Source organism: Culex pipiens, chromosome 3 (assembly GCF_016801865.2).
Source record: "Culex pipiens pallens isolate TS chromosome 3, TS_CPP_V2, whole genome shotgun sequence".
Classification (NCBI taxonomy): domain Eukaryota; kingdom Metazoa; phylum Arthropoda; class Insecta; order Diptera; family Culicidae; genus Culex; species Culex pipiens.
Window position 1 is genome coordinate 95,503,510 of NC_068939.1, and position 25,349 is coordinate 95,528,858.

General features: G+C 32.4%; 1 protein-coding gene and 1 pseudogene across 12 annotated transcripts in view; both read right to left on the minus strand.

Moving 5' to 3' along the window:
• Nucleotides 1-25,349, minus strand: part of LOC120422695 (CUGBP Elav-like family member 4) — a 948,890-nt gene that overhangs the window by 417,958 nt on the left and 505,583 nt on the right. The gene's annotated exons all lie outside the window — the stretch shown is intronic.
• On the minus strand, nt 3,002-15,917 carry LOC120428105 (40S ribosomal protein S2-like; annotated as a pseudogene).

The window sequence follows — 25,349 nt, forward strand, 5'->3', positions numbered from 1 at the left end:
AATACAAAAATACAAAAATACAAAAAAAAACAAAAATACAAAAATACAAAAATACAAAAATACAAAAATACAAAAATACAAAAATACAAAAATACAAAAATACAAAAATACAAAAATACAAAAATACAAAAATACAAAAATACAAAAATACAAAAATACAAAAATACAAAAATACAAAAATACAAAAATACAAAAATACAAAAATACAAAAATACAAAAATACAAAAATACAAAAATACAAAAATACAAAAATACAAAAATACAAAAATACAAAAATACAAAAATACAAAAATACAAAAATACAAAAATACAAAAATACAAAAATACAAAAATACAAAAATACAAAAATACAAAAATACAAAAATACAAAAATACAAAAATACAAAAATACAAAAATACAAAAATACAAAAATACAAAAATACAAAAATACAAAAATACAAAAATACAAAAATACAAAAATACAAAAATACAAAAATACAAAAATACAAAAATACAAAAATACAAAAATACAAAAATACAAAAATACAAAAATACAAAAATACAAAAATACAAAAATACAAAAATACAAAAATACAAAAATACAAAAATACAAAAATACAAAAATACAAAAATACAAAAATACAAAAATACAAAAATACAAAAATACAAAAATACAAAAATACAAAAATACAAAAATACAAAAATACAAAAATACAAAAATACAAAAATACAAAAATACAAAAATACAAAAATACAAAAATACAAAAATACAAAAATACAAAAATACAAAAATACAAAAATACAAAAATACAAAAATACAAAAATACAAAAATACAAAAATACAAAAATACAAAAATACAAAAATACAAAAATACAAAAATACAAAAATACAAAAATACAAAAATACAAAAATACAAAAATACAAAAATACAAAAATACAAAAATACAAAAATACAAAAATACAAAAATACAAAAATACAAAAATACAAAAATACAAAAATACATAAATACAAAAATACAAAAATACAAAAATACAAAAATACAAAAATACAAAAATACAAAAATACAAAAATACAAAAATACAAAAATACAAAAATACAAAAATACAAAAATACAAAAATACAAAAATACAAAAATACAAAAATACAAAAATACAAAAATACAAAAATACAAAAATACAAAAATACAAAAATACAAAAATACAAAAATACAAAAATACAAAAATACAAAAATACAAAAATACAAAAATACAAAAATACAAAAATACAAAAATACAAAATACAAAAATACAAAAATACAAAAATACAAAAATACAAAAATACAAAAATACAAAAATACAAAAATACAAAAATACAAAAATACAAAAATACAAAAATACAAAAATACAAAAATACAAAATTACAAAAATACAAAAATACAAAAATACAAAAATACAAAAATACAAAAATACAAAAATACAAAAATACAAAAATACAAAAATACAAAAATACAAAAATACAAAAATACAAAAATACAAAAATACAAAAATACAAAAATACAAAAATACAAAAATACAAAAATACAAAAATACAAAAATACAAAAATACAAAAATACAAAAATACAAAAATACAAAAATACAAAAATACAAAAATACAAAAATACAAAAATAAAAAAATACAAAAATACAAAAATAGAAAAATACAAAAATCTTTTTGTCTTTTTGTATTTTTGTATTTTTGTATTTTTGTATTTTTGTTTTTTTGTAATTTGTAATCTTTTTGTCTTTTTGTATTTTTGTATTTTTGTATTTTTGTTTTTTTGTATTTTTGTATTTTTGTATTTTTGTATTTTTGTATTTTTGTATTTTTGTATTTTTGTATTTTTGTATTTTTGTATTTTTGTATTTTTGTATTTTTGTATTTTTGTATTTTTGTATTTTTGTATTTTTGTATTTTTGTATTTTTGTATTTTTGTATTTTTGTATTTTTGTATTTTTGTATTTTTGTATTTTTGTATTTTTGTATTTTTGTATTTTTGTATTTTTGTATTTTTGTATTTTTGTATTTTTGTATTTTTTGTATTTTTGTATTTTTGTATTTTTGTATTTTTGTATTTTTGTATTTTTGTATTTTTGTATTTTTGTATTTTTGTATTTTTGTATTTTTTGTATTTTTGTATTTTTGTATTTTTGTATTTTTGTATTTTTGTATTTTTGTATTTTTGTATTTTTGTATTTTTGTATTTTTTGTATTTTTGTATTTTTGTATTTTTGTATTTTTGTATTTTTGTATTTTTGTATTTTTGTATTTTTGTATTTTTGTATTTTTGTATTTTTGTATTTTTGTATTTTTGTATTTTTGTATTTTTGTATTTTTGTATTTTTGTATTTTTGTATTTTTGTATTTTTGTATTTTTGTATTTTTGTATTTTTGTATTTTTGTATTTTTTTATTTTTGTATTTTTGTATTTTTGTATTTTTGTATTTTTGTATTTTTGTATTTTTGTATTTTTGTATTTTTGTATTTTTGTATTTTTGTATTTTTGTATTTTTGTATTTTTGTATTTTTGTATTTTTGTATTTTTGTATTTTTGTATTTTTGTTGTTTTGTTGTTTTGTATGTTTGTATTTTTGTATTTTTGTATTTTTGTATTTTTGTATTTTTGTATTTTGGTATTTTTGTTGTTTTTGTATTTTTGTAATTTATTTTGTATGTGTGGTGTATAATTTTTTTCCTATGTTTGTGTTGTTGTTTTCTTTCTGGTTTCATTTGTGTTTTTGTACTTGATTTGTTTTCTGGCGAAAAAAAAAACACTAAAGGTTGTCGTCGGTGCTGTGGCGTACGCAATGGCTAATACTGTTGAAGTCGTATGGATGTGGGCCTCCACCAACGATGTTCTGGCCAAACTCGAATCGCTTAGCGAGACACAAAGATACCGGACATCCGTGTCAATCATCGTCGGAAATGTAAAGATGGGGTGGCAAGTTCCGCCGGCTGGAATTGGAAAGAAGCTTTTGAGTTTTGTTTGAAAGCTTTGCCAAAATTGGACACTAACCTTAGTCTGATAAGTTTCATCCGGACTGAACTATTCAGATTGAAATTTGGAACCGGCATCCCAGTTTTTTGAATTACTGTCAGCGTAACATGGCGGAAGAACCGCCGGAGAGATTGGTGTAGATGGTGACCCGGATTTCTAGTTTCGCGACTCCGACGCAATCCTCGATACCGTCCATCTGCAGCAGCTTCTTCGGGACCGGGGCCGGCACAATGCGAACCGGATTGAGGTGCACCAGGACGGTAACCGCACTTGCCAAAGACCTTGCAGAGCACGGTGTGGGGCTTGCCGATCTTGTTACCCCAGTAACCACGGCGAACCGGCATGACCGACAGCTTGGCCAGGATAATGGCACCGCGGATGGCGGTGGCCACTTCCTTGCTGCACTTGACGCCGAGACAGATGAGGCCGTTAGAGTCACCGATGGCGACGAACGCCTTGAAACGGGTACGCTGACCGGCGCGAGTCTGCTTTTGGACGGGCATGATCTTCAACACATTCGTCCTTGAGCGAGCGGTTCAGGATCGGGAGCGAGTACACGTAGATCTCCTCCAGGGTGCGGATCTTGCCATCGCGCACCAGCTCGGTCACTGGAACCCATTCCTTGGAGTCTTCCTTGCCGCGACCACGGCCCCGTTCGCGTCCTCCGCGGCTCGCACCTCGCACCGGCACCACCGCGAGAACCAAATCCTTGAAGATTTGTCCGTTTCGGAACTGTTTCCGGCGCAGAATCGTGGGTTTTTTTATCCGGGAAAAGCAAAACGCCGCTCAGCAGCAGGCGGACCTGCTGCGGCACTCAACGAGATAAACAAAATAAAAATAAATAACATCTACTTGCGAAAGATGCGAACAGCTGATCCTGACAGCGTAACGCATTGGCTGCGGCGGACTGGGCAAAAAAAATGCGCCGCAAACATGGTGTTTGCGATTTTGCAAACTTTTTGCTTCAATATCGAAAACATTTTTTCCAATATCGCAAACATTCTCGATGATTTCGGAAATTTCCAATGTTTTCGAATTCGTCGCAAATATTTTTCGGATCCAACGACCAGATTTTGTTCCGTGTATATTCAAAATTACATTTCCACACATAAATACAAACTTTTTGTGTAAAAACTTGTTTCTTTATGTGTGTGCGTGCAACGTCGAATGAGCGTTGGTCGACTACTGCCTCGCATTGCAGCTGCTCAATGAGCTAGGGCACTCACGACTGCGCTGAGTTTGTTTATGTCACGGTTTTGCGGTTCAGTGAATGGATCTGAAATATTCGTGTCAGCGTCGCCGATTTTCGCGTCATGACCCCTGACATTTTCAGCACTGCATACAAGTCTCCATACAATTTTGGCAGCTGTCCATACAAAAATGGTATGTAAATATTCAAACAGCTGTAACTTTTGAGTGAATTTTCTGATCAATTTGGTGATCAATTTGGTGTCTCTTTTGTGTCGCTGTTCGAGTGCATGGGGTGATTGGTCATTATAATTAAATAATAGCAGCATTAGTGTGGTGCTTTTCGGGACGCGCAGTTCTGTTTTTTTTTACCTTCTTCTTTTTTTTCACTCGCGTTCGTAGGCCGATGAGTTTTTTTGTGTTGTTCTCTTTTTATAGTTTTCTATAAAAACGTACCTATTTTTTGATTTTTTATATCATCGATGATTGGAAGGCACGCCGTCGAATATTTTTTAAGGCTTATGATATAAAATCATTTCAATAAATGAAGCCCTTCCTACATCACCGTTGATCGGATTGCACGCCGACGGAGAATTTCTGGAGAATCGAGGTCGAATTAATACTATATTTAAATCCCTATAACGAAGTAGCAGCTACGGGTAGACACCAATGCTAATTTTCTGATCAATTTGGTGTCTTCGGCAAAGTTTTAGGTATTGTTGAGGACTATTGAGAAAAATATAGGTACGCGGAAAAAAAATTGCAGATTTTTTAATTAACTTTTCTTTTTCGCATTCGCATTCGCATTCGCATTCGCATGGAGATGGTGATCTTAGCGGGTTGCAGACTGGATTTCGTCATGTATGTGTGATGATTGTCCAGCTCAGGTTGCATAGAAATTGATTAAAGGGAATTAAAACCAATTCTACCCGAACAGGACAGGCAGCACCATGAAAGCCATCCATTGCCGGCCGCTCCCATCTCCACCATACACCGGGACAGGAATAAGGATTAGGAGCACGGGAAGTGTTGATGCTAAACTTACTTAGAAAAAGGTAGCGAAACCGCAGGCTCTTTTTCCCAACCCTATTGTGGAACTCGATCAAACTGACCGCTTGACCAAATTTGATCGAATTTAAACAACAAGGCTGCGTAAGCATCGCGTGGAGTTGGTAGTTGTACAAGGTAAAGGTCTGGGAGTCGCCCTAAGCAAGCGATACGACCGTTGGCATAAGTGAGGTTAAAGGTTGGTTAATTTTATTCTCAAGGCAGACTATCGGAAGCTGCTGTCGAGACTGTTCCCGTTTAAATTTAATAAAAATTAGTATTTTAATAGGATTGAAAAATTTATTCTCAAGGCAAACAATCGGATGCTGCTGTTGAGACACTTTTTTTTATTTAGTTTTTGTTATGTTTGAATATTTTATCCCGACGCGAATCTTGTTCAAGATTCAATATTAGACAGCCGGCTGTGGAAATAATGAACCAGATAGGTAAATTCAACTCTGTTGTTTTGAACATACAATTTTTTAATTAACTTTTCTTTTCACAAAAACTCAATTTCCCAAAATACGTATTTTTTGATTTTCGATATTTTTTGATATGTTTTAGGGGACAATCCGCAACTTTTGAGCCATAGAGAAACATGGTCAAAAAATCTGCCGCCTAGATAAGAATTTTTGAAAAAATAGTGATTATTAGAAAAAATCGAAATTTCATGCAAAAAAAATTGACGATATTTTTAAATGCAAAATTGAATTTTCAATCGAAAAGTACTTTACAGATTTTTTGATAAAGTGCTCCGTTTTCAAGATATAGCCACCGAAAGTTTGATTTTAGCGAAATATTTGCAGTTTTTTGATTTTTAAAAATAGTGACCATGAACGACCATTTCTTAAAATATTTTTTTTTGAAGTTCAGAAAATTTGCTATCAAATTGTCTAAGAGACATTGAAGATTGGACTTTGGGTTGCTGAGATACAGCCGCTTTAAGAAAAAGAAACACGAAAATTGAAGTTTTTTAAGTCTCACCCAAACAACTCACCATTTTCTAATGTCGATATCTCAGCAACTAATGGTCCGATTTTCAATATTAAAATATGAAACATTCGTGAAATTTTCCGATCTTTTCGAAAAATATATTTTGAAAAAAATTAAATCACGACTAGCATTTTAAATGGACGTAATATTCAATGTATGACCCTTTTAAAATGTTAGTCTTGACTTAAAAATTTTCAAAATATTTTTTTCAAATAGATCGGAAAATTTCACGAATGTTTCATATTTTAACATTGAAAATCGGACCATTATTTGCTGAGGTATCGACATCAGAAAATGGTGAGTTGTTTGGGTGAGACTTAAAAAACTTCAATTTTCGTGTTTCTTTTTCTTAAAGTGGCTGTATCTCAGCAACCCGAGGTCCAATCTTCAATGTCTCTTAGAGAATTTGATAGCAAATTTTCTGAACTTTTCAAAAAAAATATTTTAAGAGATGGTCACTCATGGTCACTATTTTTAAAAATTGAAAAAATGCAAATATTTCGCTAAAATCAAATTTTCAGTGGCTATATCTTGAAAACGGAGCACTTTATCAAAAAATCTGTAAAGTACTTTTCGATTGCAAATTCAATTTTGCATTAAAAATAACGTCAAATTTGTTTTTGCATGAAATTTCGATTTTTTCCAAAAATCACTATTTTTTCAAAACTTCATAACTCGGAGGCACATTTTTGACCATGTTTTTCTATGGCTCAAAAGTTGCGGATTTTTTCTCCTAAAACATATCAAAAAATCTCGAAAATCAAAAAATACGTATTTTGGGAAATTGAGTTTTTTTGAAGTAAAGTTGATTAAAAAATTTGCATTTTTTTTTTCCGTGTACCTATTTTTTTTTTTCAATAGTCCTCAACAATATCTACAACTTTGCCGAAAACACCAAATTGATCAGACAATTAACAAAAAAGTTACAGCTGTTTGAATATTTACATGCCATTTTTGTATGGACAGTAGCCAAAATTGTATGGAGACTTGTATGGGTGAACCAATGACACATAGGGAAGGCCCCCACAAAGTTTGAGCCAAATCAAAAAACACATATAAAATCCATTACCGGTTTTGGTAGAGAATTGCTCTTTTGTCTTATTGGTCATGTGTAACATATCCACCTGCTCCTTTTCCAAATAGTTTGGAGTTTTACGAGGTTGCATTCAACAACTTTAACCAACCTGCTGACTATAGTGACTCATAGTACAAATTCCAACACTGCTACGTTCAAGGCCCTGTTGCCTCGACATCGGAAGCAAAAAGAAGGTCATTTTGCTTTTTCTCCGAGAGACTTTGATGGGGTGAGTGCACTCAATAATCAAATCGTAAAAAATCGCGCCGAAAATGGAATCCACCTTCAAAAAGGAGAGTTTATTCGCGAGTCAACTGAAAGCACGGAGGGAAAATCTTTGATCCTTGGTGTGCTGATGGAAGCAAGAGGAAGGACAAAACGGGGTAAATGCGGTGGTGTCTCGCTCGCCCGTTTCAAATGACACTTGAGATGATTGTGGAGCAAAGTGCCCTCCTGTGAGTGATAGGATAATAAAGTCGGATGAAGGTGGACGGAGGGGTTGGATTAACAGCACAGTCGTGAGAACTCCGGCGGAGCAAAAGTGTCCTTAATGAGAACCTGCTAGAGGGTTGGATGGGGGTGGGCGAAGATCTGCACTTCATTTGGCATCGGGATGATAATGCAACGAAAGGGGGGGATGCCATCTTAAGGGTTGTCTTTATCTTTGCACAAACAGAAGCGACCATGGCTAAGCCAACCAGTAGCCGACTGAATGTGACAGGTGAATACTTTGTTTATAGGCTGGGGGGTGCCAAGGTGGGGGCAGGTGTGGGACTGGGAGTGGGAACAGCTTTTGCTGAGTGTCGCTTTTAATAATGGCAGCATAAAATTAGAAATTTGCAAAGTACACTTCAGGACTGCATCAAAAACAGGAGGATAAAGTGAAGAAAGTGTTGGGTAAATACTTTCTCGTCGACTTTTTGGAGATGAGATCAGTTTTCAAGCTCTTTTTATTTATGCTTAATTAAAAAATATATTTCAAAGTTGAAAGCGCCTCATGAAAATTGCAGTTTAAAAAAAATCTGCAACAAAATTCATCTGCAGAAAGAATACCTAACTCCTACGAATCGATTTGCAACCACAGTGAAGTAGCAAAGCAATTCAAGTGGATCGAAACTCGATCGTTACGAGTAAATCAAGCCATGTGGTATGAAGCCAATCGAATAAACAACAACTCCCAGAAACCAACCCGGACTGAAACTCCAACTCGAGTCGAGTCGATTCGAAACAATGGCGCACATCGCCAAGCCAGACGAAATTAAGAGTCACCGAAATTGGCAATAAATGTTGTCTATCGGATTTCTTGCCTTCCCCGCGCGCGCGGACGTGGGTGGCTTACACCAGCCGGGGAGGGGTGGTATGAGGGCAAAAAGAGGCGGTTTCGTTGAGTGCCGAGCCCGGATGCCGGAAGGTACAATTGTCTTCGTCGAGGGTTGTGCGCGATTTTTCCACCGATCGGAGAATGAATGCAAACAGGGTTAGCCCATCGAGTGCCAGGTGGTTTGGTTTGGATGAAAATGTGAAGAATTCTTGTTTAAAATTCTACGGATATTGAAAATAATCTATATTAAGTGGTTTGAACATACATTTTATACATATACAATTCAACTTAAGACCCAAAAAATGTAAAAAAATAAACACCAGAAAATTCTTGCTTCGATTTTTTAGATGAAAAAAAAAATACATTCGAAAACGTTCATCTCAGAAAATAATATTCATGTAAAGCTGCATTAACTATCATGTACCAAAAGGTGCATATCAACACTGAGAAAACTACATCATTTTTCTTCTACTTAGAGCTCGAGCTTCTTATACCTATTGGTCAATCATTATTAGATATTTGGAAAGATAAAAAAAAACAATGTAAATTTACAATTAATGTAATGTAAATTTACAGGATTTATTATCTATTTAAATACAAAATTTTCCACAGATTTCAGGAGAAAATTCAACACAAAAATTCAAAAACTCAAATTCAGCAATCTTTTTGTGGAAAAAATCATCATCATATCTCTATAAAAAATACACCTTGGAACTCAATGGGTTTCCCGTTCTGCACCAGAAATAATTTTATTCTCCAACCGTATCGACGAGATTTGGGCCAGAGGCAACGAGTTGCTCAATTAGCATTCGATACTTTCTCCTGCCCTTGGTGCACCTGTTTCTTTCCCCCTCCCTGCCATGCTCAATTGGTATTCCGTTGATTGTGTAAGCAATTAAATTTCTTTTACGATCGCTGAAAGCAACTCTCGCGCAAAGCCCTGGGATTGTGAATTTTAGATTTTCGTCATAAAATAAAGTATTTTATCTTCGTTACAGAAGCGGACTCGACTTTGCTGCAACTTTCGTTGCCCGATCTTTTTTTTTGTCCCTCCTCATCACCAGCAGCTTTGTTGTTCAATGCTCTTTCGGTTCCGAACAAGGTGGGATCTGCTGATGGCCACCCCCAATCAGGGCGGGGTGGGGAACAGGGATTCTGCCATTAAAAGCAAGCAGATTTCTATCAGCTCCATTGTTTAAGATGCTTTCGCTACTTGGTGGTGGTGGTGGTTCCAGGAGAAACTTTTTGCATCAATTATTTTTTACGCCCCAAGCTTTCGTTCTGCCATCACACTAAACTGGGGCGAGTGGGGACGGATTGAGATTGAGGGTGTGTGTTTTACCCCAGGGGAGAATTGGTGGGTGGAGTGAGCGGGGTGGCTGGATCAATTTTTAATGGAAGTAATGAAAAATATAGTCGATGGAAAGCTTTGGGGGATGTTTAATTTTTACATTCACCTCCATCGCTCAGTTCTTGGTTTGTGGTGGTACCTCAGAGTCCCTCGAAGTTGTGACTTAAAAGTTACTACACTGGAATGAAGTATTGTTGCGAAACAGTTGCAACACTATTCATTTTGTTGATTTTAACAGTTCGACGTCGTCGTGCTATCTTGTCGCACCCGCCATTTTGACGTTCCGAGAAAAACAAGTTTTGATGTTTGACCTTGAATAAACAAAAACTAGAGCACGCAATGTAAACAATAACAAACAAGTTTTGTTTGGCTGACATTCTGTGCATTGTCCCGAAGTTTGGTTGAAGTTGGTTGCTGGACTGCCGTATTACGCCATTTTGGACATTTTCAATTTTAAGTACAGTCTGATAAAGAATCTTAAAAGCTACCTCCTGACGAAAGAATTTTTCAAAAACCTGCTCTGGGCCCATTTTATTAAGCAAACAAACAATGTTGTATACGCCAATTTTACTCATCATGATTAGGCTTAGTGATTTTTCACGCTCGAAAATTGCAAATTTCACGGGGACCTCAATTTCAAAACACCATATTTCACGCAAATTTCACGGAACGTAAAAAATGTTAAAATAACTCTGAAAATTTTATGTTTAAATCACAGAAACTACTTTTTATGCTTATACTATTCTTCAATAAACTAAAAAAAACTTCAATAAATTTGAACGTAACACATTTTTTCCTAATTTTCAAAAAAGTTTCCACCTGGTTTATGGATGAGCTCTATATATGTTTTGAAACAAAATGAAGGGCATGCATTTTCTCATTTACTGAACTGCTTTTAGTAATATTTGACTAGTAAAGCTAACAAGTTTTCGCTGATTTGCTTCTGTCTTATCATTTCACATGTTATAAAATTTGATATCAAAGCAAGATTAAACAATCTTGTTCAGCCAAAATGAGTAAAATAATATGAATTTTCTGTGACAGTTAGCCCATTCAAAATAATTTTTAAAAATTTCATCGCACTTATCAAAAACTTAATTAAAAATCAATAAGCAAAAATGAAATAATTTGTAGCGAAATCGGAATTTTTAATTCAAATGAGAACAGAAAACAAAAAAAAATGAGTATTTTTTAACTTTCACGGGAATCATCCACCCAAATAATCAAGTGTTGTTAAAATTAAACAGGACTCAGAAAAAAATCTGAAATGTTTTTAAAAGGTGATTTTAAAGATAAAAAATACTCTTCATTTTATTTTGAATAAAACAAAGCTGTGTTATTTTAATTTCTATTGAAACAATACCTTTAAAATAAAATAGCAGCAACATGTTTATTACAAAAACGAAACGAAATGTTTATTACAACCGATGAAAATATTACTAAATTTAGTTAGTTTCTAAAAAACTGAAAAAATTAACAATTCTTCAAATGGTTCATATCAATTGAATACTACTAAAATTTAATAAAATAGTTTTTTATGGATCAAATATTTATTACTTAATTTTTTTTAATATTTAAAAAAAATGACAAATTTCACGAAGCCGTCTACGAAATCATCAAAAATTACTAACCCTATATTAGTAATTAATTTAGGGTATTCACTCGCTTAACTTTAAAGTAATTCATAAGATTATTTTCATTACTGTTTGAGTTTGATAAATTATTTTGAGAAATATCGTTACAGTTTTACACAAACACACAATTTCACGGGATTTCGCGGATAAAGCCAAATTTCGCGGATTTCACGCTGTCCGCGAAATCGTGAAATTTCACTAACCCTAATCATGATGTATGTTAAATTCAATACTGTTTGAATGTTGATTTGAGGTTTTGGGACCAAATAAAGCCTTGGCAATATTTTATTACATTATTTCGATTTAATTCTTAAGGGGACGTCCATTAGGCGTCATCCATAAATTACGTCACGTATTGAGGGAAGAGGGGGGTTTTGAGCAAGCGTGACATTGCGTGTTAAAAGCATAGGGAAATCGTGACAAAGGGGGGTGGAGTAAATTTTGGCTGATTTTAATGTGCCGTACTTAATGGATGACACCCTATCCACATCTAGGTAGACACTTTTTTGAAAATTCTAGACCAACCCACCTCCCTTGCGGACAATTGTTCATGCAAAAAATGTGGTTATGGAGCGTAGAAAATCGCTAAGGGAGCGTTCTTTTATTACGTAACGCAAAAAATCGGATTTTAGACCCCTCCCCCCCCCTTCGTAACAAAATTTCCATTCAAATTAAAAAAAAATTGTATGGAGCGTAACACGAAAACCGACCCCCCCTCCCCACAAATTGCGCTACGTAATAAAAGAACGCTCCAATCTCTAAAAAAAAAACATTAAAAAAAACATTAAAAAAATAATATCATAATCTAACCAAAGTCATACATGTTCAAGTAGTGGGACCATCAAAATTTCTTTTAGAGACAGCTTGTGAACAGGATTGTGATGCTTAAAGTAATTTTAAGTGATGATTTAACTCCTTCTAAGCTATTGAAATTTGATTTTAAGATTTGTCTTTTCAACAGAAGCATTACTGTGACAACGTATCAAAGTCAAGAGACAAACACTTTGAATCTAATTTGTTATATAACCAGTATTCACAGTAACTACCTTGAAACTCAATTCATACTTTTGAGCGAATTTTTTTTTCAAAAAAATTATTAAAATTATGACTTTTAAGTCGTTTTATGTTGATGTGGTGATTCTTCTGAATTATGAAAACAAACCGGATACTACCGATCACACCTAAAAATACTTTTTCGGATGGAAAAAAAACTCCCCTTCAAGCCATGCACGAGCTACAAAACGTTAAAGTTGTCATTCTTTTGCAAAATTTGCTGAACTTTTAAAAATATATGCTTTTAATCGCAAAAGAGTTAAGCTAGTTAAAACTTGGTCAAAATTAAAACATTATTAAAAAAAAGCAAAATTCTGATAACACGTGAAGAATATATGCCCCTAATGTTTATTCATCAACATTTTTGAAATTTTCAGCTTTGTAGAACTGTAATTACAAAAAAAAAATCATAAAATTTTAAAATGTTTTTTTTTTTTTTTTTTTTAAACTACCTACTACTGCAATGTCAAAAAAAATTTCAATTGAGTAGCGAAAAATGGCAAAATTTCAAAAAAAAAATATTTTTTAATTTTTCAATGATTTGATCGGGGAGTCCAATTCTACATAGGAAGTCCAATTCTCCATCGAAAGCTTAATTCTACATAAAAGTCCCTTCGACAACAAATTTCAAATTCAAGTTCAAAAAAGAAAGGGATCGTATCGCCCCTCGGCCTCGAGATTTCAAAATTAAAGTGGACCTCGAATTCGTGATCAGAAACTAACAATTATCATTTTTTTTAACCCATGATTCTTGAATTTTTTTTTGATAAAGCTTTTTGTGTACTTTTTCGGAGACCGGATTGTTTGGTTTAGTGTCTTCTGCAAAGTAGTAAGTATTTTCTTATAAGTTCTTAGAATAAAATGCTTACCCATTTTTTTTTTTGATTTTCACACACAAAACAGGAAATGCACATAAGCTTTGAAAAATCTTATTTTTGGTTTGACAAAAAATGAAATATTTTGGGCTATGGCATAGGTTGGCCCAAATATATTTGGAGTGCTGGCAATTAAAAAAAAAGGTGTCTGAAAAAAACATGGGGAAATATTGCCAAGCTTATTTTGACTGAATTTTGTTATGTAAAAAAAATTTGCAATCGATTTACTTAACATAAATTACAATATTGTGCATCGTTTTCGAGTTATATCCACTTTAATAATAATGTTTTTTTTAAAACTAAGTCCCAAGCAAAACTCACACCTTTGCCAAAGCCACTAAATCGATCAGAAAATCCGTTCTTAAGATACAGATTTTAGAATATTTGAATAGCCTTTTCCTTTGCACATCTGCCAACATTATTTGAAAATTTGTATCGACCAACTAATGATGCAAAATGAGTTCTTTGGTTGTAGAACTGAATTTGTTGGTTCAGAAAGAATTTTTAGCAATTTTGAGTTGGGAAGAGTTGCCTGATTTTTGATGTATTTTGATGATTTGATGTACCTGACCACGGACTATTTATTTTTAAGACATTGCTAAAAAAACTGTATAAAACCGGTTTTCTACGAAACCAAAAAAAAAACCTGGTCAAAACCCCCAAATTTAATGGCAAAACCCCCATCCTAATTGAATACGTGCCCGTTGAATATTCTTATCATCAATGAAATTTTGTTATTCTGGTCGTTCACACCAGCAACGTCGTGCAGCCTCCGACGATGCCAGGATGTTTTCACTAAATGAAATATGTGCTGATCTTCCTGGGTTTGGAGGTGATGTTCACTGCTGCTCCAAGAAGTAGCAAGGCCAGACCCGCCAGATAAGCCCGGGTCAGTCAAGCCCGAGCCACCACCTATTCTGAGTAATGGCCAAATCGAGCGCAGGAGCAGGTCGGACCCGGGTTGGCGGGCTGCCCGACCGACAGGGCATCACGTTTCTTGATTACAGCTGACTATACAACGTAATTAGAGGGGATTTGTTTATTTATTAAAGATTTCTGCACACCGTCCATCGGGGTGTCGTGGCACGTGCTTCGGGATGGAAAGCTGAAAACAGATGAGGCTTTTTGAAGAAATCTTCAGAATTTGGAAAAACAACAAAAGTCAAAATGTCAAAACACAAATTTAATTAAATAAAGTTATTCTACATATTTTTAAAGTAAGGACATCAACCAAACTACCATTTATTCATCAAAATTGAATGAATAAATGCTTAGATTTGTTTTCACAACATCGAGAAAATAAAATCTCTTCAAAATTCTTGTCAGATTCCACCTAAACTTGAGCACTTCTTCGCGTCTTAAGGTCGCTCGAGCACGCGGAAAGAATTTGGTGAAATATCTAAATTATTTTCAATAAATTTAGCCTTATCTGCCGAGCAGGTGTTGGAGCGAAAGGTGAGATATGTATCGCGTTCGCTAACAAGGTTCGCCGGATTCTTTCAATTAAGTTTCAGCTTTCTCCCGGCGGAGCAGAGGGGGGAAAGGAATTGCTTCTCGCGCGACTTGCTAGAACAACAAGAGCTAACAAGCTCCGTGTCTGGGATTACCCTGTGATTTTGGCATGCCATTAGCCGAGATGATGGCTTCTCGGGCGCACACAAACACTAGCACACGGAATTGTAAATCATATGAAATTTTAATCTCATCGCCTAGATAAGCACTTCTTCTTCTTCTTGATCGTCGTCAAGCGTCTTGCGTAATAATCTGCTGCACATAAATTGATATCTGTCGACATACCGTCGAACGGCGAATCCGAAAGAAGCTGGGCCTGGAATGTGGCGGGCGCCGATCCCCGGTACTCACCTGTAATGAAAACGAGAAAATGATTTAGAGAAATTGAAATAGATTTTTTTTTTTGGGACAAGCGACGATGTTGTAATAGAATAACGGCGAATTATGCTGAATATTTCATCAAAATGGAATTAAATGAAACAGTAAATTAAATTATCCACGAGCAGGTGCTTAAGCTTATGAAAGAACAGTGAAATTGCTTTGTGATCAAGTTGTTATTAAAACGGAATATTTCTTTTACATAATTTTCTCTGAATTGATTGCCGAACCGGTCTTTCTTTTTGAAAGGCATTTAATAATGATTTCAAGCTAGCCGCAACTAGGTAATATACTCTGAACATCATTTCAAATTTGATTTATTTAGAATTACTTTTGGTTTGAACAGATCTTTAATAATGGGATTTTTATACAAATTTTACAAATAAATAATTTAACGTTTTTGTTCAATATTTAAATGTTCGTTTCGTTGAAATAAGATTCAGAGCTAAAAATGTGCTCAACAGTATCCTAGTTTTACAAAAACAACCTACCATTTTGAGATTTTTGTCTTGCTTTACCCAATGGACGGTATTAATTGAGTACTGTAAAACGGGGTGACTTTGATAGGTTTGCTATTTTTCCGCAAAATTAAGAGTACAATTAAAATACGTACGGAATTGTTTAGAATCATACTGACCGTGGTAGAGAAGTGTTCAAAGTACCTCAAAAAGAACATTTATAAAATTTTGAAAAGTTTAAAAAATTTGTTAACTATAGTTAACAAAATGTTGATGAAAGTCATTATTTAAAATTTCTCGGAGTGTCATGATTTTCTCAATGAACATGATTTTGAATCGGAAAAAGGAATTAATTTTCGGATTTTTTGGACAATTTTCCACTAGGAGGAGGGTAAATATTTTTTTAAATAATAAATAATATGTATTTTTGAACACACTTAAAATAAATATCCAAATTTATAGGCCAAATTTCAGTTTAACAAATTTCATGTAAAATGTGAAAACTTTTGATTCATGCTTCGAATTTAGTATAAAATACAATATAAATCAATAATTTTATAAACAAAACCAGTTTTAACAAATTTCACGCCAAACTCCGTCTTTTTAACAATTCTACCTCAAATGTATATGTATTTTGTTAAAAAGTTTATAAACTTATTTAGCTAAATGTAAACATTGATTTTTTTTTCTTAAAAACTATATCAGCTACTTTAGTAATGGTACATTTAACGTACAAATAAAGTTTGAACATCTTAAATATGATTTTAACAAGAAAAACTATGACTATCAAAGTCACCCGAAAAAAAGATTCGTAGCAAGCCTTGAACAAGATCGGTTGACAGAATTTTGCGCGTCGCGTTTTTCTTCCTTCTTTGATAGAATAATTATTAATTTCTGGTGGTTTGTCCGTTCCGGATTTGTTTGAGTCGTATGAATTCCGCGGGTTTACCGGCGTGTGGATTTCGTTCGTTTCATTAGCTGGCGAATTGTGCGGATTGGAAATTGTCTTAAATTTGGAAGAAATTGGGTGCAAGTGTGAGGTGGTTGAGAGTTGCAATCCTTGTTCGCGTTTTGAAATTGTGTTTTTTTGCCATATCAGGCCTGCAATTATTATTCAATATTTAAACTAGCGTTTCAAATCTGTTCGATTTACTATTTTATTCAATTTTTTCTCTCTGATTCAGTTTTATTGTTTCATTTCCATAGTAACCTGAGTGAGGGGGCTGTTGAGGTTTTTTTTTTTTTTTTTTTTTTAACGATTAATAGTAAGCTACTTTGATTGCTGGTGTTTGTTGGCGGTTTGCGGATAGCAGCTGGACGTGATCTGGTTCTTCAGGATTTTTTTTATCTATTTATTTTATTCTCGGTTTTTGTCCTTTTGGTGTGAATTCAAATACTTTTATTTTTTTTATCCAGAATTTTTTTATATATTTTTTTTTTAATTTGTCTTTTGACGTGTCTTTTGCTGGATTTTTTTTTTATTATTATTATTTTTTCTCTTTCTTTTTGAGAAAATAATGGACTGTTCAAAGAAAATTTATAATCAAATGATTAGTGATCCAATTTGTACTCTCTCTATTCAACCTATAATTGGAGACGGAAATTGTTTTTTTTATGCCGTTTCTCATCAGCGCTTTCGAAATTCATCAAATTCAATCATTAAGCACGAGGCTATTAATCTGAGGCAAGCAGTTGTTGATTTCATTGAAGCAAATTTAGATGATTTTGAGAATTGGTTAGATGTGAATCCTAGTCAAAGCGAAAATTATTTGATTACCATTAGGAAAAATGGCCAAATGGTCTCTTCGGAGTGTATTGCTGCTGCTTCACGTTTACTTGACAGGAAAATTTGGATTTATCAAGTGAATTTACCACTCTTGAAATATGAACTTAATGATAACGGAAACCTTGATTTGCCCCCCATTTTTTTATTCTACCGTAATCTTCATTATGAAAGTGTTGTGAATTTGGATCCATCATCTTATGATATTGGTGTTATTTCTTCTACACTAACTGAAGTTGATGATATTGAATCTTGTGTTCATTCTGTTGTTGATAAAAATTTAAATTCTATTGAATCTTCTAAAGTTCCTTTTGACAAGGAAGATTATTGTTGGATTGATTTGGCAGATGTTAATTGGAAAGTTAAGATCGGTAAGAAAGGTAGCTTTGATGAAACTTTTGATATCTTATTTAAACAATTAACTTTCGTTGGTTGCAAAGATTTTGCCTCTGCAAATGATTTGTATGATAAAATTGGATTTTCCAGAAAAATTTTGAACTGTGAAGATCTTTTTGAAATTTTATATTTGTCTGCTGTTTTGTCGAACAGAATTATTTTATTATTCAGCCGTACGGGAAAATGTCGTAAATTTCTTCCTTTGAAAAAGCAGGGAAAATGTATTTTTTTGTTTGTTGATGATTTAATGATGGAATTGGCCGAAGTAATTAGTTATAAACGTATTCATGACGTGAACAGGGAATCTTATTTCATTTCTTCTACGGTATATACTATTGGTGGAATTCTTTGCAATGAATTTATTATGCCTAAAAACGATAATTCACTTTTTTCTGCTATTTGTCATCAAATGAGTGGTTTTCTTCCATCTGAATCTTTATTTAATGAACTTGTTCTTGCATTAAAAGTTGATGTTAAAAATTCTGGTTTTGGCAATCTTCTTTCTGCTAACTTGAATGGTAGTTATCTTCAATTGCTTAATATTATTTGCAATATTATTAAGTCCAAAGTTTCGTTGTGGGAAAATGACGAAATTATCCATCAATTTATTCCTACTTGTATTGATTCACATGTTCATGCCAGCAATATCATTTTAAAAAAAAATGGTGATAATATGTTCTTTAATAGTTTGATTTTTGCAAATAATATACAACTGAATAATAAATCGACAAATGTTTCCATTAGTAGTTTAACTGATACTTCAATTCCGGTAGATGTTATTGATTCAAATGTAAATGATTATAATATTTTGAGTTCTACTATTCCTTCGGTAAATACTATTGATTCAAATGTTATTAATCCCCACCTTCGAGGTGTTATTTTTTTAAAAATTGCAACCCTAAATGTCAGGGGTTGTTGTTCACTTGATAAGAGAATTGAAATCAATGACTGTTTGTTATCTTTTGGAGTTGATGTTGCAGTTTTACAAGAAGTAAATTTGGATGGTAGTACCGCGTCATCTAATAATTATGATTGGTATATTTCGGATAGATCTAGCGCAAATAAATCCAGGGGCTTAGCTTTTTTGATTAAAAAGAATTCTGACTTTTTGTTATCAGATTTAAGAACAATAAACTGTAATATAATGTCTGGAAAAGTGTTGTGTAAATTTAACTCCTCTAGTTTACTTTTAGTTAATGTTCATGCTCCAAATTCTAACAGCAGTAATTTTTTCACAACACTTGGTAACTATGTGAACAAAAATCCGTTAAAGGATAGAATTGTTTTACTTGGTGATTTTAACGCTCATGTTGGAAAAGATGATTTGGAAAATAGTGAAAAGAAATTTTTTGGTGCTCATATTGGCCATAATTTGTGCAATGCAAATGGTGAATTTTTTAAAGCTTTAGTAATGTTACATGATCTAAAATGTTACTCGATGAATTTTAATGACTCTCTTTTAGTAACCTGGTCAAATGGTGTTTCATCTTCCCAAGTTGATCATATTGTGGCTTCATCTCGTCCCAGTTTTAAAATCAATCAAATTAAAGCCTTTTGGACTGAATTGAATGTTGATCATAAACTTTTATTTTGTAAATTAAAATTTGGATCTTGTCATGATAAATGTAGAGATATGAAACATAAAACTTTGGTGGATCCCTCCTATTTGCAATTCAAGGAGTTTCAGGATAAATTTCATCTTAATTTAAAGAATTCAGAAAAATTAAATTATAATACTGAGGATGTAAATGTTGCTTATGACCATTTATCAAGAAAACTAAACTCAGCTGCAAAATCAGCTTTATCAACAGTTAACTCTAAATTAACCCCACTAAGAATGAAAGCTCTTAAAAGACTTCAAAAGTCTCAAATGAAAGCTCGATTCCAAAAAGGTAAAGGAATTGATATATCTTTTATGAGGCGGGAGATACAAATAAACAGACAAAGTTATAAGCTTGCTGTAAGGGATCATTGTGAAAAAATTGCGATTGATTTCTTTAATAACTTAAATAATTTTGAACCAAGTGAAAGAAACAAAAGAACTTACAAATTTTTGAAAAAATTTATTCATTCTAAAAATAATTTTGCATCTCCGGTTATTCCTTTGTCTCATTGGAATCGAGAGCTTGAAGTTACTTTAGGAAATGACATTTCTATTGAACCGGACATTGAGGTAATTGGTCAGGGACCATCTAAATTGGAAATTAAGGAGATAATTAATTCTTTGATGAATGGGAAAGCTTGTGGGGAAGATAAAATTAAAAATGAATATTTGAAATATGCAGATGATGAAGTTTTAGATGATATCTGGAAAATTATGTCAAATGTGTGGGCTAATAATAAGATTCCGGATGTATGGAGAAATTCAATTCAAATTCCAATCCCCAAAAAGAAAGGTGCAAAAGTAACTAATGAATTTAGAAGAATTACTTTATGCAATCTTGGATATAAAATTTATGCTACTTGGTTAAAATCTCGATTGCATTCTTTTATTGGTGACCCTGGTTACCATCAGGCGGCTTTTATCAGGAATCGATCAACTGATGATCAAGTTTTTATAACTAGGCGCTTATTAGAGGAAAGATGGAACGCAGGTTTTAAAACGTTTGTTGCCTCTTTGGATATAAGCAAAGCGTTCGACAGAGTTGAAATTCATTGTATAAAAGATATTTTAAGAGAATTAAATGTTCCTCATCATCTAATTCAAAGAATTTGCAATGCTTTGAACTCAGAAAAAACGAAAGTTCTTTGGCAGGGAGTATTTTCTAGAGAATTTGTTAAAAATAGGGGCATTAAGCAAGGTTGCAGTATGTCTCCGTTTCTTTTCATTTTAATAATACAGTGGGTTCTGATTGAGGTTAAAAAAATAATTAAGAAACTGAATTTATTAGATCAAAACAATATGAAGCTACCTATTATCCTAGCTTTTGCTGATGACCTTTTGGTAATTACGAATAGTGTTAGAGATCTTGATCTAATAATCAAACATTTGAAAATGGCTTTTGCACGTGTAGGATTAGAAATCAATAAAGATAAAAGTAATATTCTTATCAGAGATCCGTCTAAAGATAGCATTACTCCTAATAGCCTTTTGTTAGACAATGAACCATTCCCTGTTGTAGACAAATTGAGGTATCTGGGTAGTTATTTAACGACTGATTTAGCAAGGCCATTGACCACACGTATCCGTTGTTCATCCACAATGAAAATTGCAAAAATGGTTATAGCTTTTTGTAAACGTTATAAACCTACTTGGCGTCTAGGTAAACTTATGTATAAAACGGTGATTTTGCCTTCTATGATTTACGGTTTTAAAACAGCTACTATTCTTAAAAGAAACAGACTTTCTATAACTCGTTTTGAAAATCAAATTGTGAGAGAAATTTGGGATTCATGTCGTGATAGACCTTCAAGTTCATTATCAGTATCACAATTATTGGATGGTAAAACTGCAGTAAAAATTATAAGAATTCTAAAGATTTGTTATTGGGCTCACATTCAGAGAAGGGACTCATTACATCCTTTGAAGTTAGCAGCAAATTTGTGTTTGAATAAAAAGAAAAAAGGCAGACCTTCATTTACTTGGCGTGATTCTATAATTGAAGTTTTTAAACACTATCCAGAGTGGGTTGAGAGTGATTGGATTGGTTTTGCCAATGATAAAAATTTAGTTAAAAGAAAAGCAGAACATATTTATCTAATCGAGTGTAGTGAGGAAGAGGATTTCGACAATAGTTTTGGACGCAAAAAATTTAAAAAATCATAAAAATGTTTCATGTTTTTTTTCATTCACTATTTTTTTGTTTGTTTTGTTTGAAGGAACATTTATTTACAGTTACTATCCTATTTTTCCATACTATATTTTGATTATTCCTAATTTTTACTTAACTTTATTGAAGTTTTATTTTTTGTTTTTTTTTTTTTTTTTTTTTTTTAATTTATAATGTTCCTTTATCAAATTAATGGCGTTATTTTAATTCTTTGTTTTATTTGATTTATTTTGTTCTATATTAATTATATATATATACATTTAGATATATGCATTTTATTTTCTTTCTCTATGTTTATGGTTCTACATGCTTCGATCTTGTTGTATTGGTTCATGATCAGGAACGTAATTCTAGTACTGCACCGCAAATTTTGCTTAGTAGATACGGTGCTCGGCAATGCTTACTAAATAGTAGCTGCACACTTATGGTAAATGTAGTGGTGATCCTTTCCGAGATAACGTGGTCATAACAGTGGTTGATTAAGTATGGCGTGGGAAAGATTGACTAGTATTATTTGCTTCCATTCGTGGTATGCGTATAAGAACGTTGGCCTAGTACTGCGAAATGCGCTTTGCCGGTAGGGGCTGAGGCTCTGGATGTATCGTTTTCCCCTGTACAGATACGGTTCTTGACTGTGTTCACCACACATTTACTGTTAATCTGCAGAAATATGCACAGTGGGCCTCTTTCCCGGGATATCGTGGTCATAACGACGGCATATTGCATCAGGTGTTATGAACGATTGACTAGTACTGGTAACAAACCTTTACAACTAGTATTTTCTTCATGGTTCTTGGTCGGCTACTCCTTTCATCAATTTCAGTAAATAGAAGTTTCATAGAAAATTTAATCTTATTTTATTTTCTTGGAGTTATAATAATGCCATAAATTTATTGTTATTTGTTTGTTTTAAATGTTGTATCTTTTTACAATTTAATAATTTGCTTCCTTCAATATTGTTTGGTATATTTAGGAATTATCAAAATAGTTTCTGCAATATTTTCTTTTCTTTCTTTTTTATCATTTTCAAATTTAGTTCAATTTATTTTATTTACTGTAATAACAATTTTACATCTTGTGTGTTTAGCTGGTTCATAGAGTTTTGATGTTCTTGCAATTATTTCTTATTCATTTACTGCTTGGTAACAGAAGGTCCTTTTTTTTTTTTTTTTTTTTTTTTTTTTTCAAGGAAGTTGTAGTCTTTAGATTCTAAAAATGTTAAACTTACGAACCCAATCCTAAAAAAAAAAAAATTGATTGTTAAAATAGTCAAACATTGTGGTCAATTATTTTGTAAACAGTACTTTTGGGGATGAATGAAAAATTATATTTATAGTTATCATAGTTTTGAAGTTACCAGAATGTGTTTTAACAAAATCTTGGTGTAATTGCTCTGGTTGTTGTGTACCGTTACAAGATTATATTTGAAGTTTTTCGCGACCTTTTTGTCTTACTTTGTTTTTTTTTTTTTTTTGTTTTTTCTAATTATTATGATTATTATTATTATTATTATTGTTTACCGTACACTAACTTTTTTGTTTGTTTTGGTTTTTTTGTTTGCTTATTTATGAATTCCTCAGCCCATTTCGGTGTAGCTCAGGCATGCGAGTTGAATTCAAAGCTAATGCCGTGAAGCCCTTATATGCTGTCTGTTTCCGGTGGTTTCGGAGTGCGCTTAATCATGGATTGGACGGCTCGTGCATTCCCTAGCAAGTCTGGCGTTCGTTGTTGTCATAAGCCTGAAGACGTTTGAAGAGAAGCTGGTTTTGAAGAATCTGGTGAGCTTGTTCCTTTTATAAGACATTCATTCTTTCATTTATTCTGACATACACACACATCAATCAAGACATCTACGCCAAATTATTACTATATACGCGGTAGGGTGTTCCTTTGGTCGTTCGCTGTGAGTTGTGGATTGCCTGCTTCTCTAATGAAGGTTCGACTAGGGGGGCATGCTTATTAATTTCTCGTCGCTCCATACCCTCAGTGACGTGATGGGAGCAAGGGCGTCTATGCGAAGTGTCCCTACACCTGCTACAAATTTCCGGCGCTTGGGAAGGGAAGCGGGAAACCATTTTGATCTATGCGCCGGTATTTGTAGCATTAAAATTCGTGCAAAAAAACTTATGCACGTGGGTGTACAGATTATGGAGTAAAAGATGATCGAATTGTTCACCTAGCGCTCACATGTGTTCCAGGACCAAGTTGCCTGCGGGTATGGGGATCATACATACACATACATACATACAAAAACTATGACTATCAAAGTCACCCCGGAATTTAAACTAAGAATTTTTTACGTAACTATTTTTCTAAACACTATTGAACAAACTTTTTTTTTCCAAAATAGTGCATGGACTTTGTGTGGCCTATCCTAGTACAGGTTTTAAAAATAATAATCTTCAGAATAACCATACCTGTTGGAAATATTCCTAAAACAAATTTAAATCCTATCAAAGTCACCCCGGTTTACGGTACTCCAAAAATATCTTCTTTTTTTACGAAAATGAACAGTGTAAACCTATATTTGCCTTTTTATTTTTTTCCAGGCCACCCAAATTCATACAAAAATAATAATTTCAGGAAAAACAAAAAATTAAATAAAAATTACCACAAAATGTTCAATAAATCTTTACTTCTATGCTTTTATCAAAATGTGTAAATTATCAATTAGAAAATATTCGTATTCTAAAAGTTTGACATCTTTTTTGATCAATCAGTGGTAGGAAAGTTCAAAACTTGTTAATTGCCTTAGAGTGATCCATTTAACAAATTTTCATACTTAAATGTTTGCCAACTTGTTCTAAAGAGTTAACAATCGATTTTTCAAGTTTTTTAATTAAATTTTCCCGGGTCTTCAAACTGATTTCAAAATATCGTATCTAAGTTGACTATTCAAAATCATGAAGTTTGTTAACCATGTTGCCCATTGAAGCCATTTTTCATGAACCTTTCGTCCAAACAAGTTTCAATTTAAATTTTAAGGGAAGTTTTAAAAAAATGCTACGTAATTTTGGAAAATCTGTATCTTGATAAGGAATCTTCTGATCGATTTGGTGTCTCCAGCAATATTGTGGGAAGAAGTATGGGAAATTCGAGTAAAATACTAAAAAACATGCTTTTATATTTCTTTAAAAAAAATCTAACTACGCAACAATGGAAGGTTGAGCTAAGGCGATCGTGAGTGATCGAATTTGTTTTGCCCAAGCATATTTTTTTAAACAACGAAATCATAGTAAAAAAACTGTAAAAAAAAACAACAAAACAGTAAAAAAAGAACTTTAACCCTGTCCAGCCCAATTTTTTTTCGAATTTTTTATTTTTCCCGTGTTCAGGATTTTATATTTAGCAACTTTTGTTGTACAACATGCCGGGACCGTGGTGTAGGGGTAAGCGTGATTGCCTCTCACCCAGTCGGCCTGGGTTCAATCCCAGACGGTCCCGGTGGCATTTTTCGAGACGAGATTTGTCTGATCACGCCTTCCGTCGGAAGGGAAGTAAATGTTGGTCCCGGACTAA